Raw genomic sequence first — 12,584 nt, 5'->3', positions numbered from 1 at the left:
TCTTCTTTTGTCCTGCCCGCCGGTATCAAGCGCAGCAGAATCGATCCGGCAGGGTATCGGACACGACTCGATTACATGGTAGAAAACATACCGTGTATGCCCAGCATGAGATCTGCAGATATCATAGACTATAAATGCATTTTGCAGAAACTGATTTTTTTACAGGAACAGATCTTTTGCAGATACTGATCTGTTGCATGTGTACAGCATCTGTGTGAGCAGCATCTTGCAAAAATTTTTATCTGATGGGGAGTTCAGCTCAATAGAATAAACTGTGTAGAGTATGGCTCTCATACTACATGGAAGGGGATAACATTGGTCTGTGATCTTTCATTTTCCAAAGACTTTTAACTGATGTGTGTACCCACCTTTAGGCTTTCCATTAGAAAATGTATGCGTGCTCAAACACCAAGTTTAACCCTAGCAAGTCTGGCTTTCCAAATCTGGCCTAATTGGCTATTCATGAGGCAATGCTCATGCAAATATGCATTTGCTTTCGCATGCCAAACTATGCAGGGTCAAAAAACTAATACCACAAAGCGGTCCCCCTGCAGGAATTAGTTCATGCTACATTAGCACTATCCAGGAGCGCCACTGGGAGGCTTTCCAATACCCCCTGTTCTGCTTCATGCGCACTAACTTGGGCCCCCCACATGAGAAAGGAGTGAAGCATGGGTCACCCCGAGCTTTAGAGCTCAGGGCTGGCTCACGTACAACACTCCAGGGGGGGACAGGCGCAGACAACTCACTGCAGGGCTCACACCACTGGAGCAAGCCATTCACAACCTGCCTCCAAAGGATACAACTGCAATAAATGCTTTCCATGCTCAAACACCAAGTTTAACTCTAGCAAGTCTGGCTTTCCAAATCTGGCCTAATTTGTTATTCATGAGGCAATGCTCATTCGAATATGCATTTGCTTTTGCATGCCAAACTATGCAGGGTCAAAAAACTAATACCACAAAGCGGTCCCCCTGCAGGAATTAGTTCATGCTACATTAGCACTATCCAGGAGCGCCACGGGGAGGATTCCCAATGCCACTCTTTTTATACAACCAGGGGGGACCGCGGGGTCCCAGGCTCTCTCACTGCCTGGGAACCACAACAGCACCCCAGAGGGGGAGGCTGGGTGGCGCAGCCGACCCCCCTAAGCGTGGCCAGCGCCAGGGAAAGCCGTCCGCACCCACCTCCCAATATTAAAAACAGGCACTTACCTTAACGTTCATTGCGTTCTGCTACATGCGCATTAATTTTCTCATGGAAAGCATTTTTTGCAGTTTGTATCCTTTGGAGGCAGGTGGTGGATGGCTTGCTCCGGTGGTGTGAGCCCTGGAGTAAGTTGTCTGCGCTTGTCCTCCCCCCCCCCCGGAGTGTTGTACGTGAGCCAGCCCTGAGCTCTAAAGCTCGGGGTGACCCATACTTCACTCCTTTCTCATGTGGTGCCCCCAAGTTAATGCGCATGTAGCAGAACGCAATGGACGTTAAGGTAAGTGCCTGTTTTTAATATTGGGAGGTGGGTGCGGACGGCTCTCCCCAGCGCTGGCCACACTTGGGGGGGGGTCGTCATGCGCCACCCAGCCTCCCCCTCAGGGGTGCTGCTGTGGTTCCCAGGCAGTGAGAGTGCCTGGGACCCCGCGGTCCCCCGGTTGTATAAAAAGGGGGCATTGGGAATCCTCCCTGTGGCGCTCCTGGATAGTGCTAATGTAGCATGTAGCAGTGTTGCTTGCGAATTTTCACCTAAGTCATTTTCGCATCGAAAATCCAGTTTTCGGCGAATTTTCACGCAAATCTTCAGAAATATTTGCGTTTTCGAAAATTCATTGTATGCAGATGCTTATGCCCTTATGCAGAAAAATGTCCACAATAATCCGCATGGAAATTCAGTCTATGCAGACGTTTATACGGAAAAATGACCGCAATAATGCGCAAGAAACTTCTCTGAATGCAGACGCTAATGCCCTTATGCGGAAAATGTCCGCAATAATACGCAAGTAACGCGAAAATGACTGGCATGAGGCGAAAATTAACGCGAAAAAATTAGATGGAAAATTTGCCTATCAAAACGAAATTAGGCGAAAATTCTGTAAAAATTTTCGCTCATCACTGGCATGCAGCAGGGCGACCGCTTTATTGGTTTTTTGACCCTGCATATAGTTTGGAATGCAAAAGCAAATTTGCGTGAGCATTGCCTCATGAATAGCCAATTAGGCCAGATTTGAAAAGCCAGACTTGCTAGGGTAGGCCTCTTTTCCACGGACAGTTGATAGGCAGTAAAATGCCTCTCAAACTCTTACAACTGCTCACTACTGCCTGGTAACAGCTTGCTGCTGCCTGGTAACAGCTTGCTGCTGCCTGGTAACAGCTTGCTGCTGCCTGGTAACAGCTTGCTGCTGCCTGGTAACAGCTTGCTGCTGCCTGGTAACAGCTTGCTGCTGCCTGGTAACAGCTTGCTGCTGCCTGGTAACAGCTTGCTGCTGCCTGGTAACAGCTTGCTGCTGCCTGGTAACAGCTTGCTGCTGCCTGGTAACTGCTTACTGCTGCCTGGTAACTGCTTACTGCTGCCTGGTAACTGCTTACTGCTGCCTGGTAACTGCTTACTGCTGCCTGGTAACTGCTTACTGTTTACTGCTGCCTGGTAACTGTTTACTGCTGCCTGGTAACTGTTTACTGCTGCCTGGTAACTGTTTACTGCTGCCTGGTAACTGCTTACTGCTGCCTGGTAACTGCTTACTGCTGCCTGGTAACTGCTTACTGCTGCCTGGTAACTGCTTACTGCTGCCTGGTAACTGCTCACTGCTGCCTGGTAACTGCTTGCTGAGCACACAGCTCAACAGTCCGTGGAAAAGAGGCCTTAAACTTGGTGTTTGATCACGCATAAATTTTCTCATGCAAAGTACTTCTTCTTCTTGCTCGAAGGTTGAGGCACTTACTCTATTATATATATAGATTATTTTTAAACGAAATATAGTACATTATATTTTTAAACGTTATCCATGTTTATCGTTTAAAACCCCGCACCCTTTTTTTCCCAGCGCCCCTTTTTAACGTACGCCGACTTTGACCCTCTACATCACAGTCATCAGTCAGCAGGCACACTGTAGCCAATCAGGCTACACTCCCTCCTGGAGCCACTCCCCCCTTATAAAGGGCAGACCCCACCGGCCATTATACTCACTCGTGTGCCTGCAGTAAATAGAGAAGGGACAGCTGCTGCTGCAGAATCTCTCATAGGGAAATATTAGTTAGGCTATTGTAGGCTTGTTAGCTTGCTCCTTGCTGATTATTATTGCTAAAATAGCCCCCCACAACAGCTCTTTTGAGAGCTAATCTTGTGATCTATTTTTTTTTTCTGTGTGTCCCACTGACACTTGTGTTGCATAGACAGCCTTGATAATCCATACTGTGTGTGTGCCCAGTGGCGTAGCTACAAACCTCTGGGCCCTGATGCGGAATCTGGATGTGGGCCCCCCTCCCATCAACACTCGACGCACACAAATCCCTATAGCCAGCTATAGGTCCCTTCAGTATAGGTAGCCAGGCATAGGTAAGCCAGTATAGTTGCCCCCGGTATAGGTTAGCCAGGTAGGTGCCTCCAGCATAGGTAGCCAGTATAGTTGCCCCCAGTATAGGTAAGATAGGCAGGCACCCCCGGTATAAGTTAGATTGGTAGGTGCCCCCAGTACAGGTTAGCTAGGTGGGTGCCTCTAATATAGGTAGCCAGAATAGTTGCCCCCATCATAGGTTAGATAGGTAGATGCCCCCAGTATAGATTAGTTAGGTAGGTGCCTCCAATATAGGTAGCCAGTATAGTTGCCACCTGTATAGGCTAACTAGGTAGGTAGGTGCCCCCAATACAGGTTAGATAAGTAAGTGCCCCCAGTATAGGTTAGATAGGTAGCTGCCCGCCTGCCCCCCAGTATAGGTTAGATAGGTAGCTGCCCTCCAGTATAGGTTAGATAGGTAGGTGCCCCCCAGTATAGGTTAGATAGGTAGGTGCCCCCCAGTATAGGTTATATTAGGTAGCTGCCCTCCAGTAAAGGTTAGATTAGATAGCTGCCCCCCAGTATAGGTTAGATTAGGTAGCTGCCCCCCAGTATAGGTTAGATTAGGTAGCTGCCCCCAGTATATAGTTAGATTAGGTAGCTGCCCCCAGTATATAGTTAGATTAGGTAGCTGCCCCCCAGTATTGGTTAGATTAGGTAGCTGCCCCCCAGTATAGGTTAGATTAGGTAGCTGCCCCCAGTATAGGTTAGATTAGGTAGCTGCCCCCAGTATAGGTTAGATAAGGTAGCTGCCCCCAGTATAGGTTAGATAAGGTAGCTGCCCCCCAGGATAGGTTAGATTAGGTAGCTGCCCCCCAGGATAGGTTAGATTAGGTAGCTGCCCCCCAGGATAGATTAGATTAGGTAGCTGCCCCCCAGGATAGGTTAGATTAGGTAGCTGCCCCCCAGGATAGGTTAGATAGCTGCCCCCCAGGATAGGATAGGTAGGTGCCCCCCAGGATAGGATAGGTAGGTGCCCCTTAGGATAGGTTAGATTAGGTAGCTGCCCCCCAGTATAGGTTAGATTAGGTAGCTGCCTCCCAGTATAGGTTAGATTAGGTAGCTACCCCCAGTATAGGTTAGATAAGGTAGCTGCCCCCAGTATAGGTTAGATAAGGTAGCTGCCCCCAGTATAGGTTAGATAAGGTAGCTGCCCCCCAGGATAGGTTAGATTAGGTAGCTGCCCCCCAGGATAGGTTAGATTAGGTAGCTGCCCCCCAGGATAGATTAGATTAGGTAGCTGCCCCCCAGGATAGGTTAGATTAGGTAGCTGCCCCCCAGGATAGGTTAGATAGCTGCCCCCCAGGATAGGATGGGTAGGTGCCCCCCAGGATAGGATAGGTAGGTGCCCCTTAGGATAGGTTAGATTAGGTAGCTGCCCCCCAGTATAGGTTAGATTAGGTAGCTGCCTCCCAGTATAGGTTAGATTAGGTAGCTACCCCCAGTATAGGTTAGATAAGGTAGCTGCCCCCAGTATAGGTTAGATAAGGTAGCTGCCCCCCAGGATAGGTTAGATTAGGTAGCTGCCCCCCAGGATAGGTTAGATTAGGTAGCTGCCCCCCAGGATAGATTAGATTAGGTAGCTGCCCCCCAGGATAGGTTAGATTAGGTAGCTGCCCCCCAGGATAGGTTAGATAGCTGCCCCCCAGGATAGGATAGGTAGGTGCCCCCCAGGATAGGATAGGTAGGTGCCCCTTAGGATAGGTTAGATTAGGTAGCTGCCCCCCAGTATAGGTTAGATTAGGTAGCTGCCTCCCAGTATAGGTTAGATTAGGTAGCTACCCCCAGTATAGGTTAGATAAGGTAGCTGCCCCCAGTATAGGTTAGATAAGGTAGCTGCCCCCCAGGATAGGTTAGATTAGGTAGCTGCCCCCCAGGATAGGTTAGATTAGGTAGCTGCCCCCCAGGATAGATTAGATTAGGTAGCTGCCCCCCAGGATAGGTTAGATTAGGTAGCTGCCCCCCAGGATAGGTTAGATAGCTGCCCCCCAGGATAGGATAGGTAGGTGCCCCCCAGGATAGGATAGGTAGGTGCCCCTTAGGATAGGTTAGATTAGGTAGCTGCCCCCCAGTATAGGTTAGATTAGGTAGCTGCCTCCCAGTATAGGTTAGATTAGGTAGCTACCCCCCAGGATAGGTTAGGTAGCTGCCCCCCAGGATAGGTTAGGTAGCTGCCACCCAGGATAGGTTAGGAAGCTGCCCCCCAGGATAGGTTAGGTAGATGCCCCCCACGATAGGTTAGGTAGCTGCCCCCCCCACGATAGGTTAGGTAGCTGCCCCCCACGATAGGTTAGGTAGCTGCCCCCCAGGATAGGTTAGGTAGCTGCCCCCCAGGATAGAATAGGTAGGTGCCCCCCAGGATAGGTAGCTGCCCGCCAGGTTAGGTCAGGTTAGGTAGGTGCCCCCACCCCAATAATGGAGGGGGGAGCCGGAGCCGCGGGGAGGGAAGCCCGACCTCTCCCTCCCTTCCTCTCCCCGGGCTCCCCCCTCGAAATTCTGAGTGAGCGTGCAGGGTAGCGGCGCTATACTAAACTACTCACCTCCGTCCCAGGTTCCAATCGTCGCTGACTCGCTGGTCTCCTCACGCTCCGCATAGATGCTGATACACACGCTGCTGCGTCAGCGTGTACGCAGCGTGTGTATCAGCATCTATGTGGACTGGAGCGGGAGGAGACCAGCGACGATTGGAACCTGGGGCGGAGGTGAGTAGTTTAGTATAGCGCCGCTACCCTGCACGCTCACTCAGAATTTCGAGGGGGGAGCCCGGGGAGAGGAAGGGAGTGAGAGGTCGGGCTTCCCTCCCCGCGGCTTCGGCTCCCCCCTCCAATACAGCGCACACCAACAGGGCAGCGAGCGGCACAGGCAGCACGGGTATGGGCCCCCCGGGCCCCTCCCCCGCCTCTTCAGGAGCCGGGCCCGGTCGCGAAGGCGACTGCTGCGACCCCAGGCCCTACGCCCATGTGTGTGCCACTGCCAGGCCCAGCACATTCAGTAACTACCTGTGTGTGTGACAGGTGCACATTGTAATACCCAGTACTGCATATACCTACTACCTGTTGTTCACAGTGCACCCACCTACCTACGTGAGCGCACGCAGTGTAATATACCACTCCGTGCATACCTGTTAACTGCACCTGTGTGACTGCACATTGTATTAGTCAAGTCAGTGCATACCTTTCACTTCATCCCCCCCAATATGGACAAAACAAAAGGCAGAGGCAGGCCACCTGGCAGGTCTGTTCGAGGTCGCACTGTCATGATTTCGTGCGGCCCACAACCAAAGTACAGTGTTCAGAAGAAGGCACCTGCCATCAACCCCCAATGTTGTCAGGATGTAGTTACCTATTTAACACAGAACACCTCATCTTTCTCAGCTTCCACATGGAAGCGTGACATATCTTCCTCCTCCTGCTCTGATTCTGGCACCACACTTAATACTAGTCGGCCGCCACCACTAAAGTGCCATCACCCCAGGGCTCAGCGGTGTGGACATTTTTTTGTGTGTCTGCCTCAGATGAGAGCAATGCCATCTGTACTCTCTGCCACCAAAAATTGAGCGTGGAAAGACCAAGACCCGCGTAGGGACAACTTCCTTATGAAGGCACATGATTACAAAGCACAAACTGCAATGGGATGACACCTGAGGGAAAGCAGCTCACAAAAGCAAAGCCACAAACCACAGTGCAAGATATGCAGTTATTTCTCAAAAAAGGCGATACCCAAACTGTACGGTGATGTTGAAAGGCAAGTGGTGACATCTCTGGCACACAGCGTTAGGTCAAGGGACCATCTGACAACGTGGTCTGCAAAGCACGGTCAGGCCTGCCCGAAGACTAAGTCAGTCCCCACACACAGCATCTCTACCTGCACGGCGTGTGACTGCCTGCCCCAAGACTAAGTCGCTCCAGTCCCCACAAAGCATCTCTTCCTGCAGGCCGCTTGACTGCCTTCTCCCCCACCACCAACAGGGTCCGGGACTCCAGGCGGATTCCTGAATTTTTTAAGCCGCTGCTAGCAGCGGCCGCTATTCTAATTTTTCTGGTGCATGTACATGCCTGCCTAATTTTTCTGGCTGCACTGCGGCTGCATCAACAAAACAAAAGGCATGTACATGTGCCCATTCCCCTTCGTGATCATTACCTTGCCGCAGTGTAGGGACTTGCGTATTACAATGAAGCAATGACTAGCTATATGAGTGTCTGGGGGGGGCACACCCAAGATAATAAGGTCGTTGCTTCATTGTGGACAGACCAAATTCTCTCAGCTGGACAATCACCTCAGCCTGGCGACCATATGGGCTTGAAAACCGCTATCGCCTGCACTCTCGCCACGGTGCGCACCAGTCCAGCACAGCCGTCACTACACAAACAGCTGTTTGCGGTGCGTTACACAGTGAGAAGCAGTATACTAATTACACTCCCTTATTGATGTATACACATGCAAGATGTTTTAAAGGGAAGGTTCAGGGAGGGTGGTTAAAAAATAAAAATCAATTTCCACTTACCTGGGGCTTCCTCCAGCCCGTGGCAGGCAGGAGGTGCCGTCGCCACCGCTCCGCAGGCTCCCGGTGGCCGACTCGACCTGGCCAGGCCGGCTGCCAGGTCGGGCTCTTCTGCGCTCCAAGGCCCGGCACTTCTGCGTCCCACGCCGGCGCGCTGACGTCATCGGACGTCCTCCGGGCTGTACTGCGCAGGCGCAGTAGTTCTGCGCCTGCGCAGTACAGCCCGGCGGACGTCCGATGACGTCAGCGCGCCGGCGTGGGACGCTGAAGTTCCGGGCCTTGGAGCGCAGAAGAGCCCGACCTAGCAGCCGGCCTGGCCAGGTCGGGTCGGCCACCGGAGACCACCGGGAGCCTGCGGAACGGTGGCGAGGGCACCTCCTGCCTGCCACGGGCTGGAGGAAGCCCCAGGTAAGTGGAAATTGATTTTTATTTTTTAGCCACCCTCCCTGAACCTTCCCTTTAAAGCACTTTAGGCCTGCAATTTAGCATTCAGTGTGATTTCTGGCTGCCCTTAAAACGCTGCTTTGCGTCAAATCAGATTTCCCGGGACTTTTGGCATCTATCCCACTCATCCATGCAAAAACTCAGATGTTAGACCCCTTGAAACATCTTTTGCATCACTTTTGTGGACAGCATAAATTTTTCTAGTTTTCCAAGTTCGCCTTCCCATTGAAGTCTATTGCGGTTCGCGGAAGTTTGCACGAACCGAACTTTTTGCTGAAGTTCGTGAACCCGGTTCGCAAACCGAAAATCGGAGGTTCGGGACATCTCTAGTGTTCGGCAAAGGAGGAATTGCTAATGGCTGCCACCTGTATAACCCTAGTTATGAAAAGAGAAGGGTGAAAAGCATGCACTGAAATGCTCATAGGCTTGAAGGAGTGTTTATTTATCTTTGTATGTGTCAGAGTGGTGCAACTAAATATTTTGAATTAAAACAATTTTGGTTTGGGTCCGCTTTAATCGCACTACAGCTTGTACAATTAGCTAGCTGACTTGAAGGTTGATTCCCTTTGTAGGACAAGATCGCCGCACTTTGATTGGCCCAATAGGTTACCGGTCACTTGACAGGCTGCCTATTGGGCCAAAGTGCGGGTATCTCGTCCTACAAAGTAAATCAACCCCCAAGTCAGCTAGCTAATTGTACAAGCTGTTAGTATTTCTCCTGTCTGGGAAATTGCTGATGTTGCTGAAACCCAAGAGAAGCTGAAGACGTGTCTTACATTTCCCCTTCCCGGCGGATCAACTGTATACACATTACCATGGCAACAGGGACGTGAGCCCTACTGTCTCAGTTTGAAACATATTGTATGGCTCTCACAGAATTACATTTTAAAATATGTTCAATGCAAATTGGGAATGTAGACAGTTCCCTGTTGGTGCGATCTGGCAATCCTCCTTTGGCAGCTCTCAATATCCACTAGAGAAAGTAAAAACATGCAAAAGAGAGAGCGCTCTGAGTGACAAATAAATAAGAGCATCCACTCTGCCAAGGACAGGTCTCACCTGTTCAGAAATGGCTGCTCGTAGGACACAGCCTCTGATAGCGTTTGTCCCTTTAGGGGCCAGGGACCAGGCTCACGATCCAGCTCCAGGCGGGGAATCCGGAGGGCCACCAGGGAGTCACGGTCTCAGTTTGGACACTTCCAGGGAGGCTGTAGGCAGGCCAAACGTTAGATCCTGGCACACGCTCACCTTGCGAGACCAAACGGGAGTGAGCGGCGTCTATGCGATGTCAGTAGCGTACTGAGTAGTATTGTGCGGCTAGCAGATATAACCGCTGACTTGCCGCAAATAAAATAGAGAGTGGTGAGGTAGTAAGGTATAAAAGGGGGGCTTATTTATTAGTAAAAACAACGCGTTTCTCAGAGAAAACGTTCTCTGTAGTGGTGCTCAAATACCCCTTTTTAAAATTCGAGTTTGGTCGAATTCGAATAGTAAATTATTCGAGGTCAGTCGAATATTCGAGTCGAATAAATTTTACTATTCGATTCGACCTCGGACTTCGAGCTCACTATTCGAGTCGGTATTCGAGCTCATTATTCGAGCTGACTATTCGAATTGGCCTTAAATAGCTTCCCAACACTTGTTTTGAGGGTTAATGATGCAAGAAACATATTTTTTTCCAAGTGACAACAGCAAGTGATTATGTGGGGATGTTCCTTTAAAAAAAAAAAAAGGTGAAAAGAGAAGTTGTGTCCAGAATTTTGTTCAGTACTGTATATACTTCTTCTTCTTCTTCTTCTTTATCTTCTATATCTTCTTCTTCTTCTTCTATATCTTCTTCTTCTTCTTCATCTTCTTCTTCTTCTTCTTCATCTTCTTCATCTTCATCTTCTTCATCTTCATCTTCTTCATCTTCTTCATCTTCATCTTCTTCATCTTCTTCTTCATCTTCTTCATCTTCTTCATCTTCATCTTCTTCATCTTCTTCTTCATCTTCTTCATCTTCATCTTCTTCATCTTCTTCTTCTTCTTCTTCTTCTTCTTCTTCATCTTCTTCTTCATCTTCTTCATCTTCTTCTTCATCTTCTTCATCTTCATCTTCTTCATCTTCTTCTTCATCTTCTTCATCTTCTTCTTCTTCTTCTTATTCATCTTCTTCATCTTCTTCTTCTTCTTCTTCATCTTCTTCATCTTCATCTTCTTCTATATCGTCTTCTTCGTCACTTATTTCTCTTTTCATTTTTTTTTTTTTTAAAGAAATGCAGCTATTTTTGAGCGTAACAACAAATAGCTGGTGGCGCACGCATGTTGGAAGCGCCATTGTATGTGCTCCCTGGCAGTGGAAACACACAGACAGCAGGAGGTAAATTTAGCAGCAGGAGGAGGAGGATGAGTGTGTGGCAGCATGCAGTCAATGAGGCAGGCAGCGTGACATAATAGCCCTGGTACCTAGCGGTGATACCATGGCTGTAAATAAACACAACAGGAGGTCCCAGACAGCGGTCGTGCAGCCCACATTGTGTCCAATACACAACTGGGACAACACAGTTTTCAACCCGGGCACCTCAGAAAAATTAAACCTTTTTTTGTAATGGTTTTGTAGTTTTGGTTTTACAACCAATTACACAGATATATAGCTATTTTTTGACGTAATAGCTGGTGGCAGAGTGGCAGCAGAAGGTAAATCTGTGTACCCTGGCGGTGGGAAACACAGACAGACAGCAGCAGCAGCAGGAGGAGGAATGGAGGAGAGTAATTATGTGAGCAGCTATTGTTTGACGTAATAGCTGGTGGCAGTGTGGCAGCAGAAGGTAATTCTGTGTACCCTGGCAGTGGGAAACACAGACAGACAGCAGCAGCAGGAGGAATGGAGGAGTAGTGTGAGTGTGGCAGCAGGTAGGCAGCGTGACATAATAGCCCTGGTACCTAGCGGTGATACCAGGGCCGTAAATAAACACAACAGGAGGTCCCAGACAGCGGTCGTGCAGCCCACATTGTGTCCAATACACAACTGGGACAACACAGTTTTCAACCCGGGCACCTCAGAAAAATTAAACCTTTTTTTTTTTTTAATGGTTTTTTGGTTTTTGGTTTTACAACCAATTTAGCTATTTTTGGACGTAATAGCTGGTGGCAGAGTGGCAGCAGAAGAAGGTAATTCTGTGTACCCTGGCAGTGGGAAACACAGACAGACAGCAGCAGCAGGAGGAGGAATGGAGGAGTAGGCGAGCAGCTATTGTTTGACGTAATAGCTGGTGGCAGAGTGGCAGCAGAAGGTAAATCATCTGTGTACCCTGGCAGTGGGAAACACAGACAGACAGCAGCAGCAGCAGCAGGAGGAGGTATGGAGGAGCAGTGTGAGTGTGGCAGCAGGTAGGCAGCGTGACATAATAGCCCTGGTACCTAGCGGTGATACCAGGGCCGTAAATAAACACAACAGGAGGTCCCAGACAGCGGTCGTGCAGCCCACATTGTGTCCAATACACAACTGGAACAACACAGTTTTCAACCCGGGCACCTCAGAAAAATTAAACCTTTTTTTTTTTTAATGGTTTGTTTGGTTTCGGTTTTGCAACCAATATAGCTATTGTTTGACGTAATAGCTGGTGGCAGAGTGGCAGCAGAAGAAGGTCATTCTGTGTACCCTGGCAGTGGGAAACACAGACAGACAGCAGAAGGGCAGTACACAGCAGCCCACTGTAGGTGTAAAATGTGTGGCTGCAGGCGACGTAATAGTCAAAGTGAACCAGGCTGGCTTAGTGAGCAGGAGCCAGGAGGTGGTAAAGGGTGGTAAGGCACATTAACGATGGTTCCGGCAGCCAGTTCATGTCCCCCTCTCGCCGACAACAGGGGCCAGGAACTCGCCTTCCACCCACGCCTGGTTCATCTTGAGAAACGTCAGTCTGTCCACAGACTTGTGAGACAGACGTGAGCGTTTCTCGGTGACCACGCCACCAGCTGCACTGAAGCAGCGCTCGGACAGCACGCTGGAAGGGGGGCAGGACAGCACTTCCAGGGCGTACTGCGCTAGCTCGCTCCAGATCTCCATGCGCTTGACCCAATACTCCATGGGATCAACAGGGGCATCGCTGTCAAGC

The 12,584-nt window shown here is 49.8% G+C and overlaps 1 long non-coding RNA gene across 1 annotated transcript in view; it reads right to left on the bottom strand.

The window, feature by feature from the left end:
- Window positions 1–12,584, bottom strand: part of LOC137518000 (uncharacterized) — a 246,625-nt gene that overhangs the window by 128,993 nt on the left and 105,048 nt on the right. The gene's annotated exons all lie outside the window — the stretch shown is intronic.

The sequence above is a fragment of the Hyperolius riggenbachi genome, chromosome 5 (assembly GCF_040937935.1).
Source record: "Hyperolius riggenbachi isolate aHypRig1 chromosome 5, aHypRig1.pri, whole genome shotgun sequence".
Lineage (NCBI taxonomy): Eukaryota > Metazoa > Chordata > Amphibia > Anura > Hyperoliidae > Hyperolius > Hyperolius riggenbachi.
Note: the sequence above shows the minus strand (reverse complement) of the source record. Positions and strands in the feature narration are given on the sequence as shown.